Raw genomic sequence first — 27,154 nt, 5'->3', positions numbered from 1 at the left:
TGCAATGGGCTGAATCCAAATTTTGCCTAGCATTCACAGAGGAATGCAGATGTAACACCTGCAACAGAAACAGTATAAAATTACTGTGTAATTTTCGTTTGTAATGATTCTCTTATCAATGTCCAGCAACAGTGTCAACATCCTGATCTTTCGCAGGATTTCCAAAATTCCAGTTCCTCATATATGCTGCCAAAATAAATTATCAGGCTTCTTATGGACATGATGGACAGTGGGAGATTTAACTGCGTGATCACCATACACATATTACAAGCTACCTGATGAACGTCACATTTTAAAAGCACGCTCAACTGCAGTTGACACCGTAAAACTATAAAAAGAGCTCGAGTTTACTAATATGTAACAAGATTAACTCACTCACACTTAATTCCTAGTGAATGACCTATCTGGAAGGTTTACTTCGTATGTCCCTATGACTGCAGGGAACAGGTGTGGGGAAAATAGTCTAGAAATTGACCACTGCAGCAAAATCTAGAAAACGCTCGGCTCCAGAACTTTTCAATCAACTAATATGAACAAATAGATTTTGGTCTAAGCACATGAAAATTAAAATACGAAAGACTTCGCGAAGTGAGGGGGATATTTAAAAACTGACTGCGCATTCGAAATCAGCGTTAAAAAGATTCACTGCACCATATTACTATTGAAAAAAAAAAAAAAAAAAAAAAAAAAACTGATGTTCAGGAAATCCCATCACCTAATTTATTGGTCAATAAATCAGCTGATGGTATTTTGGTTAGAACTGGCCACACTGTTTCAGAAAAGTTTAACCAGCAAGTATTTAAATATATAATTTTTATACTCCAGACAATAAAAAGAAGATTGCAAATTCACAAATGCTTATATATGTTACGAATTTCGGCAGAACTAGCCGAAATTAGCCCACTAAAGCCGCATACGAAATTCTACGAAGGTCATTACCCGAAACATTATTCTACAGGAAAATCATCCGGGTAAATCAGCATCACGCGCTGCAGACTCAACAGTCTGATGTTTAGTGAGATGATTCGTCTCCGCCCCGTCCTATATCTTAATCCAAAAATCACGTGGTGTAACAGTGTTTTCTTTCATTAATTATTCTTTCACGATGACACTTTGTGCCGTCCTTCTCCCGACATAGTAACCTCGAAATTCAACGAGAAATGAGACGGAAAGTGGTGTCGACCAACTGTCAAAGCGAAATGCACATCTTTAGAAACGTAAATTTCGATTTTCGAAATAGTTAAAACAAATCCCCACATAAGTTTTAAATTGCACATTTTTGGTTCCATATGAGAAGCAACTTCGGGGATTTTGGCATTGGAGCTCCCTTCCATTGGGGTGCGTGGGTGGGTTTGCCGTACGGTACTTACGTAACTGTGCATCCATCGGCAAAATACCTTTTTATAAACGGATTTCATTACGAAATTGAATGTGTCACGTAGTGGCACCTACTGTCATGAAGTTAGCATCGTATTCAAAAACAGAGTCCTGTAATAATCCTATATGGCAACTTCAAAAAATATGCCTCCCAAGTGTGAATTCCGTGTCAAAAAAAGCTTTTTAATACAAAGTCAAACAGATAACGCACCTATTAGTTTCTCGGTGAAAACAGAATGCTCTTTTGAACATTTTAGATCAATTTTAACCCTCTTGACACATTTTTTGACGTCTCAGATTAAGTTCGTTAACTTTCGGGAACAGGATGACATAAGGTCGTTTGGTCTAAGGTATGGAAGAGACACGGCTGATGGATTACGCTTTAAAAAAAAAATCCATTTGCAGTTTCTTTCTACCTGCAATAGATGACACGGTTCACGCTACACTCTACTTGCATTGTCAGGGCCTTTATATCACTTCGTTTACCTACAGGCAACTCGCGTTGTTAGCGCTCAATATAGCTCGAGGTGGAATTTGTGTTTATGTTTGTCGTTGTGGGGCAGGTTTTTAGAAAATGATCGATTTTTATAGCAATTCTCTCTCTCTTTCTGCGACCGATGTCCCAAAAATTTTCCTTTCACTGGTAGCTGCGGACATTTCGATTATAATTAACAGATTTTTCAGAAAACTCGCTGCAAATTTACGAAAAAAAACGGATTATCCAAGTGTTTTAATAATGTTCAATACCAGTTTATTCAAGCCAACCACGTGATAATATTTAATCACGTGGTTGGCTTTGCATCATCCAATACACCTTCATCAGAATTATTGGATGATGCAAGAAAATGAGAAGTATGCCAATTAAAGAAGGATTTTAACATGAAATCATTTGCGCCACCAAAACAATGGTTGATAAAGTAGAGTATGTTGCTTTTTGTAAAATCTGTTTCGTAAAGAAACCTAGGAAAAAATGCAGAAAGTTGGGATTTTCAGGAAATATCTCCCAAAAGTTCATTGGATACTTGGAAATATTTCAGACATTCACATCTAATTACTAATTTCTCTTGCTAGCATTTATTGTCCACATGATGTATTTTATTTAATACATTTTATTTTCGTCCCTATTTTTGTATATGATAATGTTTTATTTATTTAATTAATTTTATATTCTATTCCTAATAACGTTCGATTTAGCATTGCGGGAATTAGCATGACCATTATCTGAATTCCCTTATTAACATTTTTTTATTACTTTCTGAAGAGTTTTATTAAACAGTAAATCAACACGTTTGTCCCACCAAGCTTTGGAACAGAGGAAAAAGTGAGAGATTGGCCTCAAGGACCGAATCGCAAAATAATTTATTCACGCAGAAAGTGCGTAACTGATAAGCCTCATTCTAATGGCTAAATTAAGGAAAAGGATATGGTCAAGAAATAATTTAAATACTTTCTATAAGTGATGAAACAGAAAGTGAATAAAACGAAGAGGGGGGAAAGCTTTTAATCTGGTTTAGTTTCTTATTCGTTTATCTGAGAAGTTGCAGATTCAAGGTGGAGATTCAAGTAAAGTGAAAAATTAATAAAATTTCCATGTTTTATGAAATCACTCGCAAAACATTTACATTTTTTTTTAACATTTACATTAATTTCTAAAACTGACTTCCAAATCGGTAGTAGTATTACTGTTTTCATAGTAATATGTTATGTTTTCATTATGTGATGATAAAATCAAGCAGCAGCACTTATCAGCTTCGTCCATCTGTTCTTTCAAACGCATTATAACAGCTTCGCTCTGACAGAACGAAATTTAATACCTTTAATAAAATTCAGTCATTTCTAAGAAATTGGATTTTGGCCCAGCAGACAATTTGGACAAAACTATATACATCGGAATCAAGATATTGTACATCCTGGTCATCACCAGAATCCACAATACACTACAAAACTGATATTCGCGGGTCATTTTTCAGCTTTTTGTAATTCATGTAGATTCGGAAAAGCAGGGGAATTACACTACAGAAACTGATTGGCAAAACCTCATTCCAGTGGTTCCTTTCGCACCCAACGCACAAGTCGTCAGTTGATTGTGATTTGATTTACACTAATTTTTAACTAAATATTTCTTGCACTGCCCTTTCGTTCTTGTAAAGTGTTATTGCTTAACGAGAATAAGGAGTACGGGGAAGAAAAAAAAAACACTACAGTTTTATCAAAGAAAAGGTGAGAATATAGTAGTACATGCTTTTGAGCTGACCGCGGTTAAAAGCAAACGTAAAGCGATGTTCTTGTATTTTCTCTATCTTGTGATGTGACCTTATATGGTCGGTCGTCCAAAATACAAAAAAGAAAGTTTATTTTATGTGATAAAAGGCAAAGACTTGTTTCCCCTGCTCATCTTCAAAAAAGCCCACTTTGTAAAATGATATGCCCTTTCATCCATACGCAATGCATCTTTTTAAAGCACTTATGTCACTTCAGAGAAATTTGATCGCTCTTTCTCTCCCCTCGTGGGGAAGATGGTGTGTGTGAGAGAGAGAGCGCCTATGAATTTGGCAACGAGACTTGATAACGCCAATTCGTCAATAAAAACGACAAATGTCGGTGTCATTTAACATAATCAACATTTAGTGTGGGTTCCTCACTAAAATCTCACTGTTCATCGGGGAACTTCTGAGGGTGCTGTCATTTACAGTCGATTACAAAATTAAATAAATAAATAAATAAAACACAAAGCTAATGTAACAAATTTACACAATGGGTAAGGCACTATTAATAATATTAAGGAATGAAATAGAATTAAAGGATATTCTTTTATTATTAAAGATTAGTGTAACGTCAAGGTGGTTTGTTTTAATGGCAGACTCCAGGGTTTCCCCTTTATGCCACTGTAGCATCTGAAAAGGCACAAGGCCAAGGCCGGAAAGCGCATGCCTGTAGGAAAGATTAGTGTAAGAATATTTAGCATCGAAAAGAAGTCAGTGAACACTGTCATGTGGGCATGCAGTTCATGTCATGTGGACAAGACAATCTTTCGCGAGCGGCATTTGTTCCATAAGAATGGGCCAGCTCGGACCTCTTAGGCAGAGAAAGGAAGAGGGAACTTCCCAATAATCAAATCCAAGTACAATTAAGCAGCATTCACAAATAAAACGATCGCTTTTTGTACAGCTTGATGCTGAATACATCAGAAACAATGCATTGTACATCCAGGTCATCACTGGAATTCGCATTGACATCACATACGCGTCCGATACATGTATGTGGCAGCCGCGTAATTAATGCAGAATGACGGAGTTGAGCAATGTGAAATCTAAAGTAAATAAATTAGTAGTATTAAAAATTAACTTTTCAATTACACCAGAACCACAAAAATCTTTTATGTGTCCCCACGATGATGGTTGTTGTTGTAGGGTTTTAGGCGCATCGGCGAGGTAGGTAATATATTTGTAAGTTGCGTGTGTTCTGTGGTCGATTTTACCTGTTTGCTGGACGAAAAACCCAGAGTTTTTGTGGAGGAAAAAAAAAATAATAAAAATAATATATATATATATATACACCCTCGCTTGAGACCGACTAACTCAGCCACGTTGTAAAAAAGGCCCATAAAAATTCCCGTCATTAAAGGGATTCGAATTTAGGTCTTTTCCACCCAGTATAGAGAGGAGTCATTCTACCAACTGTGATACCACGAGGGCCTGAGGATGCTGGATTCTTGCGGTTCTTTGTTATTTTGGTTTTTTTTTTTAGAAGCATTAGCAACTAAGCCATATTGCTGTACGCGGTGGCCATCCCCTGACCTTTCCGCATCCTCCGTATTTGGTGGTCACACGAGCTCGAATCCCGGTCTAATCAAGAATCGTGTGCTACGCACTGCTGTTCCTGCCCACCTGAAGAGAAACATTCTTCCCATTTTAAGACTCGTCAACACCACCACTAAGTTTTCAAAATTCCTAATCGCGTCTGATAATCAAAAAAGCGCTTGTTTCCTACTTATTTGACTTATCTATGTAAACACGAGGCGACACTGTACAAGTAACCAGATTTTGCAAACACCTAGATAAGAACAATGTCGATAACCAGTCAAGAACCAATAAACAGACTTAAGTAAAAACTGAAGAAATCAGAGGTAAGTTCTTTAGACTTTGTAAATTACTAATATAGATGTTTGCCAGGATCATATTATGATTTAGAGCGAATAATACAGAAAAAGGTTGGTGCTCAGTTAAACGAATCCAGTCCACAATATTATTTAGTAAGCCATAAACTATAATAATAATAACTATGGGGACCGCGCTGGCTTCTTTTGATAAAATAAAATTTAGTAAAGTATTTATACATAAATACTTTACTAAATCTATATAATATCGGTGTAGATACACCAAAGACAACTCTTAAAGGAAAACTACGATGTAGTGTGAAAGGCATCATTTCGTCTGTATCTCATACCGTGCTCATCCTTCACAACGAGTTACCAAATATTGCACTACATCGATAAGTATCCCTTCAATAGAGAAGACTATTGTCGATTATTGTTGGTGGACACCATCACCCAGACGGCACCGTTTCAAAGCTAGGTGGCTTTTAATCGGTGGGTGCCTTTCACACTACGATCGTAGTTTTTCTTTAAGAGTTATGGTGTAACTACACCGATATTATATAGATAAATAATCTTATGGAAATTAAAAATAGTACCGCCTGGTCATGTTAGATAAACATAGTGGGTGACCGCGCTTAAACAGAAGCTTGTTTTACCACAGTAAAACAAGCTTCTGTTACGCATTTTTGTATTTGGTTCGTACTACCACGTAACCTGAATCGCTCTTCTCCCATTGGCTGAATAAATATCATTAGGAGGAAATTATTTTAATGTATAGAAAGATAATAAAAGTTAATATCAAATAAAACAAAATATTCGTTCTTTTCTTCCCAAAACGTAACAGTGCAATTTCGCTTTGAACTTAGCCTTAGACTCACTGCTTCTGCCACTTTGACAGGCGACTTATTCCAGTCTTCGACAATCCGCTGCCCAAAGCTGAACTTCATGAGATCCAGCCTTGTTATTCTCTGATATTGCTAATTGTGCCTCCTAGTTCCTGGTTGTCGCATACAAGGGAGAACACCGTTCTCCCTTGTATGCGAGAAATCTAGCAAATTACTGTGACTATATCATAGTAATTTACTAGATCGGTCAGGCAAGACCTCTCCTTAACGATCCCATCCTGGGTTCTATTGAAGATACTATTCTTGCCGAGATAGTCCTGAGTTGGATCCTTAACCATAGACTCGACGATCTTTCTTACTGCAGAAGTCAAACTCATTATCCAACTTCTCCTTAAAAGTTGCCATTTTTAGGACCATTATATGCAACGGATGGAATTGTTACCTCTAATTGTTAATCATTCTTTCCAATCTTTAAATCATTAGCAAGCTTTGACATCTTCCCTTGTCAATATCGTTTATGAAAATTAAAATTAGGAGGGAACCTAACACCGATGCTTAAAGGACTCCACTTGTTACTCTGTTAATATTTATGACAGCCCTAGAGGTCCATCTAGCGTAGGATCTAACCAATAACTCCAACTTCTTCCAGTTTATATAGCAGCATTCCACGAGAAATGGTATGAAAAGTTTTGCTAGCTGGAGTCTATCCAAATGTACATTATATTTGTGTACTTGCATCCAATATTTAATGACTACATCATAGTAGTTTACTAGATTGATCGGGCAAAACAACCCCTTAACGAACCCTGGGATCTAAAGATACTATTCTTGTCGAGATAGTGTTCTGAGTTAGACCCTTAACCATGGACTTCATGACTTTTTCAGTCCAAAGGGATCTTCCCAGAATCTCATGATGCCTCTCATTAATTTTCAACTGCTGCTGAGTTAAAGTAACTTTAAACTCGACAACTTTTCTAAAACACGCTTCTCTGAGATCATTATATCACATCACTTATTTTACAGCAGTCTATGCTCATACAATTCCGAACCAATCATGTGAAGTCTTATTATCCATTTTCAGCATCTTACGTTTATGGAATCTAACCATAGACTGAGTGAATCTGAACATAAACTGATATGAACACGTTTCGAGGAAAAGCCTCTTGAACATTTCGCGTAGCACATTTGTATCCGACAGCATACAATAGTTCTCCAATTAATCAAACCTAAGAAATCTTCTTCCATTATAGTCCCCCTCGCTTTTTTTTTTTTTTTTTTTAGATACAACCCATTTTATAGTATTATGGTCATTGCTTGCTTTGATTCACCCTTTCTCCACTGTTAAATTTTTGAAGCAGTTAGACGCCTTAGTGAGAACTAAGTGTAGGATATCACAGCCTCTCGTACATGTTGGGATCAGTAGCAATCAACTAGGTTGTTCAAAAAACTGCGACTATATTAGAGTATTTCGGTCCACGTGTTGTAGTCTATAAGAGTTTATAATGGTTGAAGTCACTCATATTGAGACGATTGTACCGACTAGCCTATTCAATCTATTCAAAAAGATTTTTTGTCATATTTCTCAAAGTTATTTCGCTTGTAACCCATCGAAACTGTCCTCTTTGCTTTACTGCAAGTCATTTCACACCACACTGACTCAACGTCCGTGTTAACTTGTTCCGAGTCAGGAAACGCGACCTTCTAGCAGTTTCTGATCAGAGGTATGACTCTACGTACCCACCCAGTCCCTCTTCTATCTACTCTATCTCTCCAGAGTACACAATATTTACTGAAATGACATTCTTCACCTCGTATCTGTGAATGGCACCATATCACCAGATACGACATGCCATACTCGGCATTATTATTATATATATAATTTTATGTACATATGAAAACCCCAAAAAAGGAAGGCATTAGAAGAATCTGTAATATTTAGGGCCGTCGGTATCAGATTGAAAGCTGAGAAGACAAATATTTGTTGACATTGGGCTTGGAATTCCGTAGACTGTAGTTTTACATGGGTAGGGCGGTTGTTCCACAAACACAAGAAGGGATAAATGAAGAACAAAAAAGGTTAATTCCGTGAGTTTGGAGTTGGACAGTGAATAAATATTGACTGTTTGCAGCCCACGTTCGAATTGGTTTGAAAGAGAGTGGGTGAATTGCAGATATCGTTTCAGAAGAATGGAAGTATCTGGCAGCCAGGCACTCAGATATGACCTGATTGAGGTTTATAAGGCTCTGAGAGGGGTCAGTAAAATGAATGAAGGCGGAATTTTCACTGTTATGGAGAATTTCGGAACTCGGGGGCATAAATTCAAATTACAGAGGTTTGAAATTTAGATTAGATTGTAGGAAGTTTTCTTTTAGCCAGCGAGTCATTGATTGCTGGAACAAGTTGCGCTCGCAGGTAGTTGAAGCTGACGGTTTGAATACATTCAAAAGGTATATGAGGAGGGACGCATATGATTTGTATATTATTATTATTTTTTTTTTTTGTGTTTTTTTGTTTATTGCCAATGCAACAAAAGCTTGTGGCTTCCTTGCACTATAAGGTGAATATTGCTACCCTTAGAAAATGCATACAGGAAAAACATCTGTCAGATAGAAAGTGGAGAGACTAAGAGATGGGCTATTAATTAGGCTGATTGTCTTCTTTCGAATCCAGTCAAGGAATTCGAGAAAGGTTTTGGGGCACCTCTAGGATATGGATAAAATGGTAGGGCGGGTTTGAGATATGTGAGTAGTTATTTAGGAGACAAATAATAGTAAGAGTGAAAAGGAAAACGTTTTGATTCAGAGGAAGCAACACTGTAATGTAACTTACTCCAAGAGTCGGGGTAAATCCTAGTACAAATATGTGATCTTGTCTAGAAATCTGAGTGCCATCAAAGGTAAGCATATGAGCAGGTAGATTCGTTTTTGAGAGAAAATGAAAACCACTGAGTTTCAGAAAAATTGAAGTTAACTAAGTTTTCTTCGCCCCATTAGATAATCATCTAGAAATCAGCATTCAAGGTGGTAGATATTTGATAAGTTCAAGGCTGTTTGTGCAGGTCAAGGTTTTTCAGTTTGGAAGGTGGAATGCGGTGTGTTGTCACCGGCTAAACTATGGATAGGATTCCTAGTCAGTTGAAAAGGTCATTAATGTACAAGAGGAAAAGAGGGAAGAAAGAACTGAACCTTGGGTATACTAGCATTAGTGGAGAAATTAAAAGACAGAGCCATCACATGCTGGGAGCATTCAGGGAAGAAACTTGATATTAAATTGCAGATATCGTCCGTGTTAACGGACGGGTAAATTAAGGCAAACAATAAGATGGGAGCTTATTTAGATCTTTATGCTGAACACGACAAAAAGCCTTAGAAATATCAAGAGCAACTGCACGCTCGTATGTTTATATATAAAAAAGTGTGTACTTGTGTATAAAAACATTGGTGAAATAAGAAAGTATAAAAAGGCGACACATAAATGGAGAAAGCTCAGGAGCATAGGTTTTGAGAACAAGTGGAGAGATGCCATCAGGAACTGAAGCTTTCTTCGGATCCAGATTTTTCAGAAACCTTCTGTTGGAAGAAAACAGGAGACACTGAGTGGAGTGGAGTGCACCGAGTATGACAAGAAGTGGTTTACCAAGATCGTCGATACAAGGGTTAGCAGAAAATACGATGATAGTAAGTCAGTTGTCTTTAGCTGAGGATGCAATAGAACCATCAGGTTGCAAGAGAAGTGGGAGTATTGATGGACAGAAGTTGCCGCCAATAGCTTTGACAAGAGACCAAAATGCTCGGAGTATGGTTATGACACAATGTCATGATACGATATTGGCTGTAAGTGGTGTTTTCATTGTTACAATTAGTGGACCAAGTAAGCTAGGCCCACACCAATTTCACTGCAAAACTTCATTGTTGGTGCAAAACAATCTTGTTCTTTGGACATATGCCTCATCCGGGTACATCTATCTGATGCGCAAACTTGTGCGTGATTCAGTGATGAATCACGCACTTGTGAATCCTTAAGCAAAAGCCGTCTTACAACCATTGCTGTAAGACGGCTTTTGCTTAAGGGCAACTGAACGACCATGGTATTCTGTTTTGTGAATTGCTTTTCCGATGGATATTGGCCCTCCACTTATCCCAGTTCTGTCAACTGTTTCTTGAATCAGTTTATTAAGATGGCTTTGCGATTTCCTCTCGCCCGTTTCAGCTGTCGACCTGCTCTTGAGGTCATTAAAAAAAGATTTGATGGACGGAGCTCTGAACAGGTGGAGGAGCAATATTGTTATCAGTTAAAATCCATCTGAGTCAGATGGATTTTAACTGAGTGCCACTTTCTTTCTGATTAAAAATGAAAGAGCTCTATCTAATATCAAACGGAATTATGCATTCATCAAAGATAACTATTATAAAAAAAAATAAAAAAAAAATAAAAAACATTAAGAAATTAATACGAAGTTCATCCTACCAGTAGTCGAGGTTTTCACGAGGCTTGTCCTAGGAAGTAGACCCCAGAGAAAAGATTCTTGAGTTTCGAAGTGTGTAGTCTTGTGAAAATAGGTCTAGAAACAAGGAAACATAACCAAATGTGAAATACGTTAGAGACAAAACATGATTATAAAGATAGTAGCTGTTGGTGTAAACATGCGATAATAAAAACAGACATTTAGTTGCAATCGGTACATCACCAAAAAACGGCGAGTAATTTTGAAAAGCAACATTTTTAATAGGTAGTATTTAATCACCTTTTATTAAATCAAAAAGCAAATTTATTTCTTGAAATACATTATTTATGCAATAAATTTGCTTAAATTAAGGGATTAATACTCCTTAAGACTATAATAGTCAGGGCCTACTAAATGCAAATTATTCTTGTTGGGTTTATTCTATTCAATTGCATTTATAGTAATAAATTAATTATATTTTTCGCGCAGAGTAGTCAATTATTTCAGACACCTTTTCATACATTCATTTACACTTTTCCTCCGAAGATAATTTATATTCTTATTTTATTTTATATTAATCGCTTCAAAATGCTATCTCATAAAAAGGGAACACAACTTTTGTTTCGGTGTGTACAAATTTTACTTCGCTTATACTTAGGATATAAAACAAACGAATGCTAAAATATGCGTGGAAAAAGTTTAGTCTGTATTTGAAAATATCGTAGCTCTGTATTTTCTGTTTTTATTTAATCTCAGCTGGCAAAATATGCCTATATTTTAATCGGAGCTGGCAAAATATGCCTATATTTACACTATATTTTGCTTATCATTAATAAATATATATATACTTTCCTCAGACCAACTTTCCATTAGTATGGCCCAATTTCACAATAAATCATGAAATGAAATAAACATATCTCGTTATCCAATTTTAATTCTGATGTTTTTATCATAAATACGAAATGAATACTTCGATTAATATTACGAAAGAACAATTTAGAAAGGGCAGAAGGATTTGTTAAAAGTCAGTACCTGAGACAACAAAAATATCAAATGTTAACATAAATAACACTGGAAAAGACTAAATAAGCAATCTCCATCCTTGAGTAAATATCTCGTATACAGCATAATGGTACGTATGGACATCTAAAAGAAATTCTTAGACGTGGAAATACTTCTCTCGGCCAAAGCCAACACCCACGTCAGCTTGCGTTGTTTGGATATTTTCCTGTACGTGGGGAAAAGCATATACTCTTTCCACTATTCGAAGAAAGATAGTCTAAAGTCCACGAACTTTACTATGAAGGTCCACCTCGAAATTAGGGGTGGTCGTGTTTATGCGCCGCTCTATCAGTCACCCAGGATGACTAAAAGTAAAAACTTGTTATACTTTTAATAACCAGCAAGCTGAGTCGATCGAAGCATTATAAAAATTAATTGGTGGTGGTGGGGGGGGGGCCGTGAGATATCGAATTCAAAAGATATTTTATTACCAAAATTCGAATATGTTCATTTGTAACAAAACGGATATACATGAAGAAACCATTAATTTTCTCTCAGGAGAAGTCACCTTGGGGGGAATGGGAAGTCGATTCTTTTTCCCAAAACTTTGTAACATACATACACTGGGTGATCACTGAATTATGACCACCTACCTAATACCGTGTTGGGCAGCCGATCGCACGGATAACAGCTCCCATTCGCCTATGTATTGACTCCACTAGATGTCTGAAGACGTCCGTAGATATCTGCAGCCATGCTGCCTGCAATCCATGGGAATCATTGACAACCCCTACTGTGCATGCGGTGAAATAGAAGACTGGAACCATCTAGTATATACATGTCAACACTATGAGGACCTCCGCAGCATCCTGTTTACTCGTATACAAGATAACCCTCAAGGAAATGAACACTTATTCATCACAGAAGAAAACTACTACTATGAGTTTACCAAGTTTGCACAAGCCCTCTTCACAAGACGGAGCACCCTATTGCCAACACAAAATAGGAACAATCCAAACATCTGATCCTAACCTAACTGGCCAACCGATCTTAACCTGGATAGGATCAACTGACGTATGGACCACCTCATTCCTCAGTGGCAACTTGCACACGGCTCTCTTGCTGTCTTATTTATCATCCTTCCCGGGTTTCCCTTTCAACTGATGGCGCTTATTGCTCCATTGATAACCTGGAGGATACCTTCGTCTACATCCTCCATATTTCTAGCTATACCCTCCTTTCTTGCGTACACTCTGTACTTCCGACTCTACCTTTTTTTTTTTTTTTTTTTTGTCTCCGTCCAGGAAGCTCTGGCGGAGACAAGCCAGAGAATAATGGGCAGACTGGCTACCTCCTAGTGGTGTGTGCGGGCAACGTGGAGTCCCACACTAGGGGCCCTGCGGCCAAATTCCAGGATACACAACAGAACCTAACGCAATATGTCATATACAACACTTTTCTGGCATTTACAGTAGTACTGTATTCCTTCACAGTGAACATATGGCGCAGATGTGGGAAACCACAGGTGGCGCCTGACCCTAATACTATGCACACTATGCCTGCAATGCTTTCCACGGTGTCGGAATAGGTGACGGTTGCGAGTCCTCACTTCCTGTTCCAAAACATCCTACAGGTGTTAATTGGATTGAGATCAAGCGAATTTGGAGGCCAATCAAGATAGGTGATATCTTTACTGTATTCCTAGAACCACTTATGCACAATCCGGACAGACACGGGATCTTCCAAGATCCCGTGTCTGTCCGGGAAAAAATGCAATATGGCAGGGGGCACTTTTGGACCTCTCAAGAATTTTCTGAAAAGTCTAGTGCGAAATCAGTCCTGGATTATAGTTCCTGGAGCGCCTCCATGTGGATGCGGTTGGAAGGCAGCCGACCAGGTGTCTGCTGGCCTCTTGGCTGCGAAGTCGTCAGGTGTGCCGATATACAACACTAAACACAGCGTAACACTTACAGACCTACACTACGCACATTGCCGGCAACACACACACACACACAAAACAATAAAAGAACGAGACCTGACCAGTGAAAAGTTCGTTCATATTGCATCGGGGTGCTAGTTCTGGCCAACAAAACCTGCCCCAAATTAAACAATCATAGCCACCTGCCTGGATAGTAGCACGGTGCACGATAGGTCCATGGACTCATTCGACCAGCAGACTCGTTTCCAGTCTTCCAGTATCTAAACAGCATGTTGTTGACACCACAACATTCGCCGTCGACGGTGATCAGCGGTGAGAAGAGAATATCTCTTGGGTCGACTGCGTCACATCGTCATTTGGGATATTTTTCTTTCCGTTATTGTTTTGAGGGTTTTTGGTACAAGGGCCTCCTGGATAATATTGTATTTCGACATCAACTGTCGCACAGTGGCGTATAATTGAACCCGTAACGCGCTGCACCCTTCGCTCACCACGAATATCCTTTACAGTTCTGTTGGTGGGAGGTGGTTTGACCCGTTCGACTGCTTTGTCTGTACACCTTAACACAGTGGCCACGAGCAACCGATGAAGACATGCCGTTTCCGATATGGAAGCACCCGACCCACAATCATGTTTCGAAACTCCGTGATATATTTACTACGTCCCATAGCTGCTACCTTATCACATCGACTTGCATGACCAGATGCAAATTACCACTACTGTAGAGTAAGAAGCCGTTCGGCTTTTTAGACTACGAGCTATACGGAACAGTCCAGTATTAACAAGGTGCCACAATCCAGTGATCACTGAATTATGATCACTCGCTTATTTCGAAAAGAATTGACCGCAATATTCGATTGCGGTCAATTCTTAGTCTACAGTAAGAGTTTTTCATCATAAACAAATAAATCCTAATCAATTTGTATATAATTCAAATAATTTTATTCATATAACTTTAATAAAAATATAAATTTGATATTTAACTAAATAAATATTACATTACTAATTAAAGCGGTGCGTTGTTCCTTTGGCTTTCATTTGTTCGTCCTTGTGGTAAATCAATTTTTTTCTCAACTATAAAATGCACATCAGCAGAGCAGGTATAATGACAGGGTTAAAGGAGTAAGATAAAACAGCCATACCCTTTCGCAGCTTCGCTTTTAAAAGTCCACGAAGCGCCAAAATTATTAAAGCAGTTCCACTGAATAGAAGGCATGAATAATATAAAATTAAATATTGCGCTATTTTACAAAGTGTTCAACGATGTTTTATAAATTATACTTCGTCCTCATTCCTCAAACTGCACTCTCACTTCTGGCGAAGTGCACCTGCCCCGTATGTGCTCACGACTCCTTTGCACACGAAGATGAATAGCGCTTGAAGACGTCTTTTAAACATTTACGTAGTTTGAATTACAAGGGAAGTCCAAGCGTAGCCTTATGGTTATTTCTATGTTTGAAACCCACAAAAGCTACACGAAAAGTAAACCAATAAGAAACTTCTGCTGATAAAACAGAATCACACACAGGCTATTATGAAATCCATAACCATTTTTGCTACCGATCTGCATGCATCTCTCCTTCGTAAACTAGCAGCAGACAACTACAGTTGGTGGGGTGGGGGGGGGGATAGGGAACAGTCACATCGATTGAATACTCGATTCTACACCAGTGTGCACCGTAAAGAAAGTTTTCCCTTTATCCACCCTCTACTAAACGAATCTTCTGTCGTATGCACCAGTAGAAACAGAAGGGTCATCAATAGTCGATGAAGTACGCCACTTTAATAAAATGGCCTCCGTGAAAGGGACCAAGCCGTCGCTTGCAGCACAGTTTGTAGAATCGCCATCCTTCCCACACCAGGTGGAGAAGACCTGAGTTCGAGTCCCGTCGATGATGTGAGGAATTTAAGGGACTTTTTCACAACGTGGCTAAGTTGTGAAAAATCTCAGGCGAGGATAGCATGTTTTTTCTCCCGGAAACTTGGATTTTTCGTCCAGCAAACAGAAAATCGATCATAGAACACACGCAATTTTTACAGACAGTGTATACAGAGAAATAGGGTTTTAGTTGCCGATGCTCCTAAAACCCTGTTACAACAACAACTATAACAGCAATGGACCAATTCCAATTTGAAGTTTAACGTTGACAAATGTAAAGTACAGCATATGGGAAGCAGTAACCGGAGAGAATAACGTATCAACTGTGTGATACTACACTGAAGTGAAAAGGACCTGGGGGTAATTGTGCAGGCAGATATGAAGTTTTCTGAGCAGTGCAAACGGTCTGCAAGAGTAGCTCATAGTGTCTCTTGTCAATAATATACAGGAATTTTTCTAGCAGGGATAAGGAGGTGATTATTCCCTTGTATAAGGCAATGGTCAGGCCACACCTTGAGTACTGTGTACAGGTCTGGAGGCCTCATTTTAGGAAAGATGTAGAGCTGCTAGAGCGAATGCAGAGAAGGGCAACAAGATTAGTGAATGGAACAAAGGGTTGCTCTTACGAAGAAAGAAGTTTTGCAAATTACAGTGTCTGGAGACTAGGCACCTGCGAGGTGATCAGATTGAGGTGTGTAAAGACTTGAATGGTTTGAGCATGCTCAATGCTGATGGGATTTTTCCTCTTGCTCAGAATAATCACTTGAGAGGGCATAAACTCAAATTGAGTAAAGACAGATGTAGGATAGATGTGCGGAAGTTTGCCTTTAGCCTGCGGGTAGTTGGTTGGTGGAACAAACTTCCATCTGTCGTAGAAGTTGATAGCTTAAACAGATTCAAGGCAGAATACCTTGAATCTGTTTAAGCTACCTACATTCAGAACTAGACAAACATTTGGAGCGAGTGGATGGATGAAATGAGAAGGGTCTATGTGTGTGTGTGTAGTTTTTTTTTTTTTTTTTGGCGGCTGATGCTATATAAGCTTGCTTTCTTGCATCATGCCCAAGAAAGCACATGATGTTAGAAAGCACATGATGCTTGCCAATACTAATGCTAATTCCGAAAATTCTGAGCGATTTAAAATAATTTCTGGGACCACTATCCAGTTGCGCAATCAAACAAGTAATATAAGAGAAGGCAATTTAAAAAGGGGTTGGCTATCTTGCAAAGTCGACAGCAGCAGCCTTTCCCTCGTCATTGCTTCTACAAAGTGTGCCCATCCATCCTTGACGATGTCAGCTGATTTCCGTAAAGCAAAACTTTCAGGTTCCTCATATTCGTTGGAAAATATAGTCGCTTTCTGATGTGACTGCACTAATGATCCTTCCAATTCTCAATTGGAATATAATGCGAAGGGGTGGGAGAAGATGCTACATACATTCAGACGGCTCTTCAAACCACTCTGCACGGTCTTATTCTGTACGTAGTGGTACTGCCATCCCGGAGAATTTCATTGCTGCTTTGGTGCAACGTCGACAATCGAGGCACAATGCGGTCGGTGATGCGAAGATTAGTACCAAAGTGCCATTTAAACATTGTCCAAGCTAGAACACTACTTTCAGAGGGCGCGATGCACTCTGGATTCGTTGCTTTGTGTAGCTTACTCTACACCCATATGCGTCCTCAGATGTTCTAAACGATAGGGAACGGCATTAGTCAAATCATATTTTCCAGTACTCCAACGATCCCTTGTTGCTTGTCACTGCCGTTTTTACAATCAGCAGCAATTGATTACAGGCCTCTGTACCATCACATTACACCTGCTATTATCCTTAAAGAGAATTCTGAATGACACTGACGATCACGCAGCTTGTGAATTTCAACTATATGACGTATGTGAAACGCGAGAACATTTTAATTACGCCTGCTTTCAATCTATATATCTTTAATGAACAATTCGCGAATCACTCTGCCGTGCAAGCGAATGCTTGCACATAGCTGGACAATTCTCCCGAAATTCCTTCTTTGAAGTGCGCATGCCCTGAGTTCATCTCTACTGTGCATAGCATCTATCAGAAAATCGCGGCGTGTGCATAAAAATTTGTAGACGAAATGGGGGAGGCACACGTCGTTGTTTGATTAACGCAGCGAAGAAAGATGTGATCCCGGACTACAGTGGATGAAGACTGGTGGTGCACCAACCAATTAATAATCTGTTTCAGGATCGTACAAGTTTCTTAATCTTGCTCCAAAACTGCTTCCCGATGAGCCAAAAATTTAGCACACAAAAGTACATGATCAGAATAACGTGAAAGTGAATGAGCGATTTTTTTAAATCGAGGCGGGGTCGAGACAATTTCTGAAAACTGGCAGGTTTGGATGTACCTGAGATAGGCTGAAAAAAAAAAAAAAAATTCTAAACGACGGTATCGGTGACAGATTTGTATCAAATCGTGATTTCAATAATATAGTAGTAGTGGCATGTGATGCAAGAAAGCAAGTTTATGAGCTTATGAAGCATCAGCCAAAAAAAAAAAAAAAAAAACACACACCATTCCCTCCAAATTCCTGTCCAGTTCCTCCTTAAATTTATTCAACCTATCAACTTCCATTACGACAGATGGAAGTTTGTTCCAGCAATTAATCACCCGCTGGCTAAAGGCAAATTTCCGCACATCTATTCTACATCTGTCTTTTCTTAATTTGAATTTATGCCTCCTTAGGTTCGTAATCTGAACAAGTGGAAGGATCCCATCAGAATTAAGCGTGCTCAACCCATTCAAGGCCTTATACACCTTAATCAGATCACCTTCCAGGTGCCAAGTCTCCAGACAGTGCAATTTGCAGAACTCAAGCCTTTCTTGGTAAGAGGATCCCTTCATTCCCCTCACCAATCTTGTTGCCCTTCTCTGTACACGCTCAAGCAAATTTACATCCTTCCTAAAATGAGGCCTCCAGAACTGTACGCAGTACTCAAGGCGTGGCCTGACTATTGCCTTATACAGAGGGATAATCACCTCCTTTTCCCTGCTAGCAAAATATAAAGGTATTATGAATTGCGTATCCTTATATGTACAAAGATATTGTTTTGTTTTTTTTTAAACTGAACTAGACGAACTTTCTACAACTGCAATAGTTTGTACCGGCCATCAGGATTGAAAGTGAGAATCAGTAGCGAAAATACAAATTCTTCTCTCCTCCCCAGGATTCACTACAGGCCTCTTGTACTGTTTAACAATCAATCTAAACCGGCCGTCCAAGGTGGCGGACTGGTGAGCCACTGGTGAGATCCGTCCGCTTTAATAAATTTTACTTGATTCAAGGTGTTGGTAGCTTAGTGTTGGAGGATCTAGAAAGAAAGAATAGAAAATCTCCCCCGAAACAGTATCAAGGTATTAATGAGCATTGGAATTGAATATCTGAATGCTCTGCTCGTTCAGTGGTACCTGCTGAACGCTTCAACAATGAAATCGCACATCTTGATTGATTAATAAAGGCTGGATTGAAATCATTAGTAACTGATGGAAAACACTGCACTTAACACTGAACTAGAAAAGATGTCCTCAGATTAGGTTGGCTTTTGGCTAATTCTGAGACTCGACTATTTCGTCGACGATTGAATACAATCCATAAATTAAGAACGGCTGCTTTCCCACTTTTCCTAAACAATCTAAGACGCGTAAAATAATAAGAAAGAAATTAACGAGGGGTCAATTTCTTAAGTATTAGAAGAAAAATTGTACACCGAAATTGGTGGCGTGTTGTCTAAAGGTTAAGCGGATGCGATTCGATGGGAGGAGGATAAAAGAATAAAAATGATTTGTAGTAATCGATGGCCAAGTTCCCATAAGGACCGAATAATGCATACGGTTCGGAAGGTTTATTTCCAATGGTTCGATGGATTGCAGACAGTTTCTAATTCACCCAAGGGTCAATCGACCGGAGCGCATCTCCAAAAAAAGAACTCCAGAATAAAGCCCCTTGCATTATTAACTTTAAGCGTTTGTTTATATAAGTCACTACACGTACCTGTTGAACATGCTGTTCGTGCCATTTTTTAAAGTTTTCTCATTTCTGTTTAGCAAAATTTAATAACGAAGTAGAAATTCAGGCATGCAATGGAATGAAGAAGTTCCACGAGGAAAAGATCTGAGCAGCATCTCGCAGTGAAGCGATCGCTTTTATTTCCCCACACAGGGTAAGGTAATTGGTTAAGTTTTATAAGGTCAGCGTGCCCCATAGTCGTATCGTATAAGATTTACGGTAAGAGGGGGAGGAGAAAGAAAACGATACTCAGTTTTTGCATATCAGTTGCAATCTGCGTGCTCGTATTCCTTGATTGATTCGATATCTTACAAGATGCCATTCGGACTATTTTTTTTTTTTTAACCTTAAGTACTTTTTAATCTTATTTTGGCTTTACTCTTTCAAAATGCTTTCTTTCTTTACAGTTCTTCTCAAATGTATTTCTTTCCTCTTAATCTAACGTCTTTTCTTTGCTCTGATGTTTTGAGTTACGGCTGAACTCGTCTGTGTGTGTGTGTGTTAATCTTTAGACGTGCCGAGATAAAAAAAAAAAAAAAAACAAAGACGATTAATCGGTTTACCAACTGCCTACAGTTATGAATTCCTTGTACAGCAACTCTCTCATGCAGCACTAAATACAAGTTGAACTTGAAGATATGCATCAATATCTTTAGTGTGTGCATATTTCTTATGCGCACACACTAAAAATAACTTCGAAAACGAAAGAATGAATAAATATAGTAAAATATTGGGTTGGTTGCTTTGAATTAGCGACGCAAGTCAAGTCCCAATATTCCGCGCTAGTGCATTACGTTTGTAAATTGAGAATGCTGTGATGACAGGTCTTTTACTTTTTTTTATAAACTCCTGTGTTAATGATGTCTCTTGAGACATGTAGTCTCATACACAGACAATTTAAATTAAACATCATCAACATTTAAGGGAGTTATGTCACCAACATGAAACAGTTAGCCTTTAAAAATTATATTTTACCGCTACCATTCGAGAAGGTAGGCCTACACTACAAGCTTGCGCTACTAGTACAGATTCATTTTGTCTTTTCCTTAAAATAATTTTATTTTCTAATTCGGCAAATATTTTTAACTTATCTGAATTTAGCACAATCTGCGATATATCATTGTCATTGACTTCATTCAGAAATTGATGTCCGAAGTCCAGAATGATATGCATTGAGTGAGTCCTGGATTTCATCAAAGGAACACCAATCATCTATTAAGCCAAGAGATTTCAATTTAGCCCTCAATGTACCTTGACCAGAGAAAGAAAGTTGCAGCTATGCAAAAATGGAGTCCATTTCTGTCCCATAATTCTTACATTAGGTTACGTAATCTAATATAAAGGGAATCCTTCCCTTTTCTGTCACTGTCCCACTTTTGTTGCCATATTACTCTTATTTCGTCTTGTATTCTTTTCATTTTGGAGCATTTTAGATGTCCACTTTTCTTTCCTATAGGAAAGAAAAGATACATCTAAAAGACTTCCATAAGCTTATTCTGAAAATGACGTATGTGTAGAAGTAAGAAAATTTGGATCGCTGTCTCGAGTTTAATAATTCGTATAGCAGTGGATATCAACTTCCGAACTAAACATCCAAAAAACCGGTGTATCGACCTCGAAGTTAAGTTGCCTGAAAATGTCTAAACTTCTTATAATATTCAGACAGCTGTATCTATAAAGAATTAAGGCCCAGCCGATCTCAAGAAAAGATAAGACGTGGTGTGAAGAGATAGGCATTAGATTGTCATGTCTAAAGCGCAAGATAAAAAGAAAAAAATAATCAGCTGTGTGCCTGAGACAGTACCTGGAATAACTGGTTATAAAAAGCAGCCCCACGAACCAGAAGCAGCCATTAATAATCCCCCCCCCCTGCTTATTTCAATGTTATTATTTGATTCACATATGTGGAACGAAAAAAAAGAGAAAAGATCCTAGGTGTCTGAGACATGTCCTGTACAGTGCTTGTTAAATTCAGCAAATCGGAGCAACAAAATGGAATGTGGGCTGGCAGGGACGAAAACAAGGATCTCTGTGATCAGAATACAGATGAAGACATACTCCCAAAACGGTTTTCTTACGTTTGACAAGAAAGCAACGAGAAGTAAGAAATAGAAATTTTATACTATTATGATTATATTAATTTATATTTCCAAGGATAACTCGTATTCTGCAAGCAAATACTTGGATGGGATTTTCATCCCTTTTGCAGATAAATTATTTCACTTTGAATAAAGAATAACATAAATATAAAAATAACTTGTTAAATTTTAATAATAACGAAATGAATCGGAAATTCGGTGATAAATTATTCTTGCGAGTCACACTTAAACAAATCGTAGAAGCATTCCGTTCCATTGCACCGCTTTGTACAACACTTCGGCACTTGTCGGAGAAGACAACAGAGTTCCATCTTTTCCGAAATCCTATGATATCCTGTACAACTTGCAATAATCATTAGATAACTTCGCTAAATGACACTATATTCCCTTTTGTTTAACCTTACCCATCTTTACCAGTTGAAGTCGGGTCCATTTATGTCAAAAATCTGCAAAGTCATTGCACTGATGTAATCGGACCTAATAGTAATCAGATTTTTCTAAATGACACAAAAAAAACTTATTTAAAAAGTATCTTATATGAATCAAATTCCATTCTGGATTAATATTACTGAAAGTAATAACAAAAATTAAAGAAAACAAGGGGAAAAAATAATTTTTCGACTCAGCGGGAAAAAAAAAAGTTCATTTTTTTTCTATTAAGACGAAGCGCATACATTCTACTAAGCCAGTAGTTTGTTTGTTATTTGGTTTTTAGGAGCATTAGCAACTAAGGCCATATTGCTCCGGGAATACGCGGTGGTAATTCCCTAACCTTTCCGCATCCTCCGTATTTGGTGATCACGGGCTCGAACCCCGGTCTAATCAAGAAGCGTGTGCTATGCACTGCTGCTCCTTCCCACCTGGCTACGGAGGCGCCAAGCCAGTAGTAATACTTCCTTAGGATTACGAGCTCTGACCTTGTGAGCCTGTGTAATAGCAGCACATTTGTTACAACCCATACAATAATACAGGCCTGTTTAATGCCTCTGAACCTATCGACTCTGGATGAAGATAATTTATCAAATTTTAATAATAACGTGATGAAGTATTATTGTCAGTAATTTGGTGTGATAACACTCAGATACGTCTTAAAAATTTCTCATCACACTCAGTTTTCAAGTATCATAGGTCAGTGACCGAAAACCAAGACATGTAGTTGGTTTAATCATCTTTTCCATCTATCTATTTTTTATTTATTTATTATTACCTTAGAGGTAGTCATAAATCGAAGCCTTCTGCTGTTCCGGTGATATGGCAGTAACCTCGAGACCACAAACGATTGTTACCTTTGCATGACCAATATATCTGTTTTTTAGGAAATCCACGCATAAAGTTGAGTATCCCAACATGCCTTCTACTCTAAGGCCGCTTTCTCACGATGATACAATGCCAGTGACAAAGTCGCAAGAAACTTATGGACTTGACTTTGCTTCAGGATCGGAAAACGAATCTCCAGGATATGCAAAACCCGGAACGAGTACAGATTCAGACTTTTCAACTCTTGATACTGCAAAACCACATAAAATCATTCAGGTAGAATTGAACGTTTTGATCAGAGATTTGGACCTCTCCAAAACCAAGGCTCAATTACAAGGATCACGGTTTTAGCAGTGGAATCTTCTTGAAAAGGATGGCAAGGTGTCTTTTTATAGGAAAAAAAGGCAATCTAACATAACGACCTCTTACTCCGTGGAAGATGCTTAGGTTTACTGTAACAATGTCCGGGAATTAATGAAAGAGTTACATCTGAAGCACGTTCGTGAGCATTTGAGACTTTTCGTTGATTCATTTAAGATCACTTTGAAAGCGGTTTTACTCCATAATGGAAATAATTATCCATATTTACCATTGGCCCATGCAGTTCACATGAAGGAAATGTACAAGAACCTACAGGTTGTTTTGCAAAGCTATCAAGAATACAAATGGAATATCTGTGCCGACATAAAAGTGGTAGCTTTGCTGACTGGGTTGCAAGATGGATACACAAAATACTGTTGCTTTTTATGCGAGTGGGCCAGCCTAGTGAAGGACTGCCACTAAAGGGGAAAAAATGGCCAGGCCGTTCAGAAACTACACCAAAGAAGGATGTGCAAACAAAAATAATGTGTAGCACATCGTCCTTTGGTGAATCAGTAAGTCAAAAATCTAGTTATCTCCATTGCATATCAAGCTAAGTTTGATAAAAAAAAAAAAATAATAATAAAAAAAAAAAAAAAAAATTGTGAATGCGACGAACAAAAATTGAGGATTTTCCTGTTTGAGGCAAAAGGTTTAATGGAATTAGAGAGGCCAAGAGGGAATTTTTGTGGGCCCTAAAATCAAACTGCTATTCCAAGATGAGGAATTCACTAAAAAAATTAAATGCTACAGAAATAAGAACCTAAAAAGGCATTGCCTGAACTTTTTAAGCAATGAGAAATCACAAAATTACAGCGAAATTGTGGACGAGGTAATCTTATCCCTAGATATTCATGGTTACTACGATAAAAAAATAAATATTTTAGTTTGTTTAATCATTGGAGAAAAAGATGCAGTGTGATGGAATTCTCTTCACTGAAAGCGTTGCGCAGAAATTGAACTAAAAGAAACTAACAGAAATTGAATTAAAACAGACTCGAGTTTTTAATCCAACTAAAGATGACCGTGAAGTATATAATGTCGCAAAAGCGGGCAAAACAGGAAAGATTAAATATGCTTTATTGCATGCGCTCTTTTTTTTTTTTTTTTTTCTAATATTGAATAAATAGATCCTTACGGAAAGTGAAGCGTCAACCTAATGGGACAATGGCGGCTTTGCGAGTAAGCGAATTCGCCTGACGTTCTCTTACAACAGGGATGTCAAATTCCATTCGACATCCGCGCAAAATTCTTAGTATTGCAAGTTAAAAACCCGGAGAAATCATCAAACCTACCCACCTCCTACCGGCCAATAGCTCTTCTCCCAGTGCTGGGGAAAACCCTGGAAAAACTCCTGGCCCAGAGACTGAGAGCCTATTACAACAGGAAACATCTTTCTTCTGAATCCCAATTTGGGTTTACCCAGGGCAGATCAGCCGTGGATGCCATTGTAGCACTGCAAAACGCCATTGCAAACACAGAATCAAAGTATGTCCTTGGTCTCTCGGTTGACTTCAAAGGGGCCTTTGACACCATCTGGTGGCAGAGTGTCCTTGAGAGGTTCCGAGAGGCCGAAGTGTCAATCCCCATCTATCGACTCCTAGCGGACTATTTCAATGATCGCAGCCTAGTGGTCTTCTCTGGAGAATGCCATGTCACCAGGCCAGTTACGCGGGGCTGCCCACAGGGATCTGTTCTTGGCCCACTCTGCTGGAACGTGGTCCTTGATGGGTGGCTTACGCGCCAACACAACACGGCAGCAAAGATTGCATTTGCAGATGACCTCATTATTCTACTACAAGGGAATTCAAGGTTATCCTTGGAAAGCGCCGCTCAAGAAATCCTCGAAGACCTGACTGCCTGGACTACCACACATAAACTAGAAATCTCCTCAGACAAAACCAAACAGATCCTGTTGAAAGGAAAACTGGATATAAAACGACCACCAAACATAAAGATTGGAAGCCAAACCCTAAAAATGGTCCCTACACTTAAATACCTTGGAGTGATGATTGACAGTAAAAAGCAATACATACCCCATGCAAAATATATACTCCAGAAAGTTAAGACAGTAACAGGAAAATTAATTCGAATTACCAGAACCTCGTGGGATATCAAACCACGCACCTTGTTGCTTTACTACAACTGCATTCTGCTTCCAATCATAACTTACGCTGCAGGTGCATGGGCAGGCAGTATACAAAAACATACTGTTAACAAAATAATCACTCAAGCCCAAAGATTCTTCCTTCTGGCATCCACCAAAGCGTGCCGCACTATATCAACATCAGCACTACAGATAATTAGCGGAAAGCTCCCAATTAAATTTGAGGTCATAAATACCTATCTCCAATATTGCCGAAGTAGGAACATCATATCTATTTTTGAAAGATACCAAATAGATAGAAACCTCACAATTAAAAAAGACAACGAGAGACTACGGGAACTATACGTCATAGACTGGCAAGAGAGCTGGACCAATGACAGCAAGGGGCGGACAACACATCTATTCCTACCTCAAGCGGCGGAAATAACCAAACAAATAAGATCGTGGTTTAATCCGGGACTCTACCTAACATTCCTCCTTAGTGGTCATGGCAGCCTGAACTCGAGGCTAAACGCACTGGGATTATCAGCTACCCCGTGCTGTAAGTGTGGGGGCCTGGAAACGGTCCAACATATCATCCTGGAGTGTCCCTACTACACGGATTACAGGCTTCCCCTTCAACTCGAAACCAACGTCTTTGATACAAGTGACTTTCCACGGTTGGTTGCTACTGAGGAACACTATAAACAGGTATCGACTTTCGCGGAGCGCGTTTTCAAAAGAAGACAGGCGATACAAGGGAACAATCAGAACTGACTGGTTGGACTGGACGAACTGGGACTCAATCCACACTGTGATGTGCGTCATTAAACTGGAACCACGTGGTGGTCCACCACAAATGGACATGCCACTCTGGGCAATACTCACGCTTAAGTGTCATCAATATGTGTCTTCAATATGTGCCCTAAACTACCATCAACTCACCAGACCAGCATGGGCTCGAAAATGCCAGGGCCTTTGCCAAAATGGATATTAAACCATGTAAATACAGACTTTCACTCACCATGAGGCACCGCACTAGGTCAGGATTGAGCCCTGCGAGAGTGGATCCATCACAATTGAACAGTCCAAATCATGTGTCAACACTAGTATCTTCCTCACTAGGTCAGGATTGGGCCCTGCAAGTGTGGGATCTACTACATTTGGACGGTCCATAAACACGTAATGACTAAGTGACATACCTAGATATCCCTCACACTAGGTCAGGATTGGGCCCTGCAAGTGTGGGATGGCTTACCACGTAATACTAAGCTTATAACCATGTTAAAGGAAGGGAGAAAGGAGGAAAAAAAAAAAAAAAGAGAATCTGGCTGCCTCCTCGTGGCGCGGTACGGGAGCGGGGGGTCGGGACTAGTTCTCCGCGGCCCCCTGCTGCTAAATGCCAGATGCCAGCCACAAACAACATACACAACACATTACACACACTAATGACAATTATAAATAGTAACCGCGATAGATAACTTAAATTCCGTAAAGGCTCGCGTACTTATCACTCACTAAATACTTACTATAATTATAAATCACACTCAAATCTTAAATCTTACATTCAACCTAAACTTAAACTAAAATTAAATTAAACCTAACTCTACCTCAAACCCGACTTAACTTCAGCTTAACTTAAAACTAAATTAAATTAGGAAACATCAACCATAAATTAAACTTATAACTTTAATTAAACAGTAACTCAAATCTAAGCTTAAACTT

The 27,154-nt window shown here is 38.7% G+C and overlaps 1 protein-coding gene across 5 annotated transcripts in view; it reads right to left on the bottom strand.

Moving 5' to 3' along the window:
- Positions 1 to 27,154, bottom strand: part of LOC150091143 (protein muscleblind-like) — a 920,216-nt gene that overhangs the window by 775,290 nt on the left and 117,772 nt on the right. For all 5 annotated transcript variants that reach the window (XM_090374423.1, XM_090374442.1, XM_090374460.1 and 2 more), the window contains exon 2: positions 10,787 to 10,880. The gene's annotated coding sequence lies outside the window, so the exon portion shown is untranslated. The remainder of the gene's footprint in view (positions 1 to 10,786; positions 10,881 to 27,154) is intronic.

The sequence above is a fragment of the Mastigoproctus giganteus genome, chromosome 1 (genome assembly GCF_048544385.1).
Source record: "Mastigoproctus giganteus isolate SK-2022 chromosome 1, ASM4854438v1, whole genome shotgun sequence".
Classification (NCBI taxonomy): Eukaryota; Metazoa; Arthropoda; class Arachnida; order Uropygi; family Thelyphonidae; genus Mastigoproctus; species Mastigoproctus giganteus.
Note: the sequence above shows the minus strand (reverse complement) of the source record. Positions and strands in the feature narration are given on the sequence as shown.